The 5,875-nt window shown below is 34.3% G+C and overlaps 1 pseudogene; it reads left to right on the forward strand.

Moving 5' to 3' along the window:
• Positions 1-245: 245 nt before the first annotated feature.
• On the forward strand, positions 246-4,788 carry LOC111409573 (annotated as a pseudogene).
• Positions 4,789-5,875: the final 1,087 nt, after the last annotated feature.

Below are 5,875 nucleotides of genomic sequence, written 5' to 3' on the forward strand. Positions count from 1 at the left end.
GCGCATGTTTAAATAAATTCCCTATAGTAGATACCTAAAGGGTATAACTAACTACTCTTTGCCTATCAAGAAAATGATTTGTACTTAAAAGAATATACAGATACTAATTGGGGATGGAGACCTAGACCAGACATGTATTTTCTTGTCTACAATGGAAGCAGAATTCGTAGCATGTGCTTTAGCGATAAAAGAAGATGTTTTGGTTAAAGAGATTCTTACAACATTTAAGAGTCATTAGTGGTGGTATGGGACCTATATGGATCTACTGTAATAGTCAGGCAGCTATCACATATACTAGGGATCACAAGTATCATAGCAGAACCAAACATATTGATACAAAATATAATTTTGTAAGAGACATCATAGGAAAGAAGGAAATGAGTTTGCAGTATATTTTTACGCACCAACTGGTAATTGATCCACTTACAAAACCTATACCTAGAGGTATTTTTATGACTTATGATAAATCTATGAGATTGCGTAGAATTGAATTGACACTATGTAAACTTTTTCATATATGTTCATTAATTAGCAATGTTTTGAGTTCATATGTTAAGAGTAATATTTTATTGTGATTTTTGGATTACCATTGCATATGCACACATAAAGTATGTCAAACGGATTGAGATTGATTTACTCACATGAATAATTGCCTAAGACACTTTGAGGTGTGCTGAGATGAGTTATAGTGACTATATTATATACATATCCAGTTGCCTTGACGAGATATCAAGATGAGATTACAACAAGTAATCAATATAAATTTTTTTGCTATCCATTAGACCTATTTTACTGCCAAATCGAGTTCACAATTTGAGATTACATGGAGAAATAAATATGAGGAGAACTCAAGTTAGATATCAAGGAATATCTAAACTATAATCTGTGCAATGTATTTAATTTGCAAATTAGACATATGCCCTAAGAAGTGGGAAAAACATCGTAGCACGTATTTTATACCACGTGTGCTTTAGTGACCAATGAGAAATGAAAGAATTGATCCCCCCTTCTTCATTGTGTGTGTCTTTGAGGCACATTTGATCTCACTTATATACCCTTATAACTTTTGATTGTTTCTCATAATTTTATTTCAGTGTTAGTACTTCAGCATGTTGCCAATAACTATGGTTGATTCGGTTTGATGGGACATGTCTAGGAAAGCAGCTAACTTCAAATGAAGGGATTCAAGTAAGAAATGAAGACCACTTAACTAACACCTCAGCTTGTATTTACCAGTCGGACAATTGTGTTAATTATTTGAGTTTTGTGACACAATTGTGAATACAATATAAATGAGAAAGTTGAGTATGTTCTAAAATAAATATAGGAGTCAGATATACTCAAATTGGTGTTACGAAATATGTCTGGGGCATAACGAAAACTATAACTCCTCTTCTAGAGCGCTACATATCCCTAACAAGTGTATAGTGTTGTGTGCTCTTAAATTAACTCGCTGGTCACACAATCCATTTATCATTATGAACTTGAAGATATTGAGAATAATATAATTGAATTATATTAGAATCAGGTTAAATCCATCATGTGCGAGTGGGAGATGTTGGAAGAAAATGGGCCGCCCGTGTGGGTTGATCCGACTTGGTTTGCATGTAGATGAATTTTGGAGGAAGGAGTTGGAAATTAAATTTGAAACTTAACATTCTCAATCAACTTCTTCCATATAACTTCCTTTCCACTAAAAACTGAAAATATACATGGTGAAACTCGAATTTCTAGAATGAGAGAAAACAACATGAGTGTTATGGCTTGATTTTGGAATAATAACATCTCAAATTTGGTTCATGGATTGTGGCTATCAAATTCCTTCCTTTGTGATGATTTTATGACCAAGAAGCGATTACAAAATGGTATGAAAAGCAAGTAAATCAAAGGCAAGTAATTCAACCTTGATTTTGTGATTTCAAGTAAGTATCACTACTTAGAACTCGGTTATAAGATTACAAGCACGTTTTACATAAACGTGAATAATGAACTATATTCTTGAATGTGAAATTCTAATTAACATTAATTAAATGAATGCGAATGTTAACTAATTGAAAATTAATAATAGGGACATGGGCGTGAATGTTAATATAAATATCTAATTAATAAATGAATGTGAATGTAAATTATTTAAGAATTAACAATAGCGTGCTTTGCACGTTATTCTGAAATGCTTTATATGTGTTGTAAAAGTAATATTTGACATTTTATTTACTTTTTGATCTAATTATGAGAGAAATGTAGGTCCCTAAAAATAAATGTTAATTATTATACATGAACGCAAATAGTGAAATGGATGCTTGAATGTGAGTTTAGAATTACAACTAAATGCATAAATGAAGATGAATGTCAAATACCATACATGAATTAACGTGAATGTTTGTTAATTTAGAATAATAAAAAGGATTATATACTTGACAATGAATGCTAAATTATTTATACTAAATGAATATATTTTAATTTCCAACTAAGTGAAACATGATACTAATTAGCATTTATGGATGTGAATAATATACCGCATTCTTGAACGTGAAATTCTAATTAATATTAATTAAATGAATGTGAGTATTAATTAATTGAGATCAATAACACGGACATGGACATGAATGTGAATGTGAAATTTTAAGTAATAATAATTAAATGAATGTAGATGTTAATGTTAATGTTAATTAATTAAGAATTAATAATAGGAAATACATGCATGAATTTGGATTTTGTAGTGTTTGTTATAGTTTGTAAATTAAATACATATTAAAAATGGCAAGTAAGGTATTATTGAAATTGAATTGTAGTAGGGCTATAATCGTCCAAAAATTGATTCTCACTTAATATGATATTTAATAAATTATAGATAATTATTTTTTGGGCATTAGAGTAAATATTTGAAAATTATCTATGTTTGACAAATTAACTTAAAAGTTATTCTAAACGTAATTAATCACACGTGTTAACTTTTCGAACTTCCTGTGAGGCTCGAAACACTTGGTGTGTTTTTGCTTTTACTTCTTGTAAAAAAGCTTTTCGAGGAAGTTACGTTAAACCAATTTTCTTTAAAAGTTCTTGACTAACACCTTGAGATTTTAAACATATTCAAAAGCAGAGCTTTTGACTTAATCCTACCAAACAAGCCCTCATTAATAATTTTACAATCTGTTTGTGAAAGTCCCTGTTTATTTATCTGGCCAGAAGTCATAACTTGTACGTAATTTCAATAGACTTTCGTGCAACTTCAACTGAAACTACATTAATTTTAGTTGTTAAAAAGGCTAAAGTTAATTTGTGACTCATGAAGCTTTTGAAATTGGAGTAGACTGGCCAAAATGATCTACAAATTTGAACATTGTTCATATCTTTTCAATTGGTCAAACACAAGTAGCAAACATATGGAATACATGTTATATTAATATAAGCATATGTTATTGGTTCAGTTTCAATGGCTTCCAGTACTGCTAAAATCTCTCTTATTTTCTGTTATTTCTTTCTCCAGTTTAACTTCTCTATAGGACAATATGTTCAAGGAGGATATTGGTTCCTTGAGAGTGGATATGAAGTCTCAGATATAAATTCCAATCTTTTCACACATTTATTTTGTGCATTTGCAAATCTTGATCCCCAAACCTATAAACTCACAATTTCCTCCACAAACAATGCCACCTTTACTCAATTTACAAAAACTGCCCAACGTAAGAACCCTTCTGTCAAAACCCTTTTGTCCATTGGTGGTGGAAATGCAGACCAAGACTGTTTTTGCTTCAATGGCTGCTCAATCCACTTCTCGAAAATCATTCATCGATTCTTCAATAAAATTAGCAAGATCTTATGGATTTTCGGGTCTAGACTTAGATTGGGAATACCCACGAACAGCTTCGGATATGGCTAATTTAGGTCTGTTATTAAATGAGTGGCGCACAGCGGTGGCGGTCGAGGCTACAGCCTCCAGCAAGTTGGCGCTGGTTTTGACAGCAGCGATTTCATTTGCACCAACTGTGAATGGTTTGAAATATCCAGTTCAGTCCATAAACAGCAACCTGGATTGGATCAATGTTATGGCGTATGACTTTTATGATCCCTCTTGGTACAGATTTTTACCAATTCACACGCTGCACTTTACGATCCGTTAGGCCATGTCAGTGGCAGCTACGGTGTCAGGGCTTGGACTCAGGCTGGCGTAAGAGCGAAAAAACTGGTTCTTGGCATGCCATCTTATGGCTATGCTTTTCGTTTGGTGAATGCCAAAAACCACGGCCTATTGGCACCAGCGAATGTCCCTGCAAGTCCTGATACTGGAGCCATGGGTTACAGACAAATCAAGAACTTTATTGCACAAAACAAAGCCGTGACGGTTTGCAATTCAACTATTGTAGCCAACTACTGCTATGTTGGAACTACATGGATAGGATTTGATGATACTCAAACCATTGCCGCCAAGGTTTCGTATGCTAAGCAAAAAGGGTTGTTGGGTTACTTTGCATGGCATGTTGGAGTAGATAACAATTGGGCTCTCTCTCAACAAGGTCAGATCTTCATCTTTTAATAAACATGTTTTTCTCTTGGTAAATGGCAAGCAGAGTTAGACAGTAGAAACAAGAGAATCAAAAATCTCTCCAATTGAACTTGACGAGTAGTGTACTCCAACTAATCCTGTGTACCTAACTTGTGAAATTGACAACAAAAAGCTTATTTTTGAAGTACGCTTATCAAACACATTGATGTTCTGATCTTTGATTTGTGACTACAGCTAAACAATCATGGGGAGCATAATATACGGTGATAAGAGATTCATGGGATTATAAAGCTTTATGAGTGAGATAAATCTCGAGATATGCCCCAACAGGTCAGAAAACAAAAGTTGTCTGTACACTGCGCCTACAAGGAGTCAAATTTCATGTCTCAGGAATCTAACCTCCACACTGTGATTGCTAGTAAGGCATGAGATAACCTCACTCTTGTCCTTTGCACCACTGAACTATGCCCTAGGGGGCATAGGATTCATGGGATTATGGACGTATGGAAGGTTGATGTAACTGTTGTTATAGAATGAGCCCATAGGGCAGTTGTATTGCATAACGTTGTTGACGTCAAAATTAGCAAAGCTAATTTTAAGCTAACTTTAAGAAAAAAAGGGCGATTTATTGTTGAAAAAAGACCACAAAATATGTTTAGAGAGTGTAATTATACCTTGAGTTGTTGTATGAAATCACTTCCCCTTTACAAGAGTCCTATTCAACTATCTATATATAGTTTCAGCCGACATTACATCAAATCAGCCATATCAGCAACAATACCGAGCTTGGAATTTGGGTCGCCACATTCTCTTGTGATTGGTCGATGAGGTCGGTGGGCATGTGTCAATGTTTTTCCCAGGTAATGATAACCTGTAAGGGGCTGGAGGTTGATGACTTAGGATTGGTTGTTCCGAGCGGTGACGATGTCACATGTGGCAAGTGTATTTGATTGATAGGGTGATGTGACAAGGGCTAATCATGATATTTTTCTGAGATAACGCCGAGATTGTCTAACCTGGAAGTAAGGACTGAACTCACATTTAACTGAAGTGGGGTTAGCGAACTATTTTCATTAGATTGGAGTTCGAATGTCAACAGTTACCCCCCAGGTTAGTTCTTCCGTAAGGGGGGCTGACCTTCTGACTTCATGGGTTCTTTTTCCAAGAAAAGTAATTATTATTATGCCAAGTGTCATGCCTGGGTAGGGATAAGCTGTACGGCATTTTTAGATAGCTTCTTTGATAAGTTTCTTGATGTTGTGTCGTTTTGCCCATGAGACATTTCAACCATAGATCTTCCCTCCTTTATTTTGAACTAACGGCCCAGATTAAAACCATTTATCTTCCTTCGTTTTAAATATTCAATGGCTT

This window comes from Olea europaea, chromosome 14, assembly GCF_002742605.1.
Source record: "Olea europaea var. sylvestris chromosome 14, O_europaea_v1, whole genome shotgun sequence".
In the NCBI taxonomy this organism is placed as follows: Eukaryota; Viridiplantae; Streptophyta; class Magnoliopsida; order Lamiales; family Oleaceae; genus Olea; species Olea europaea.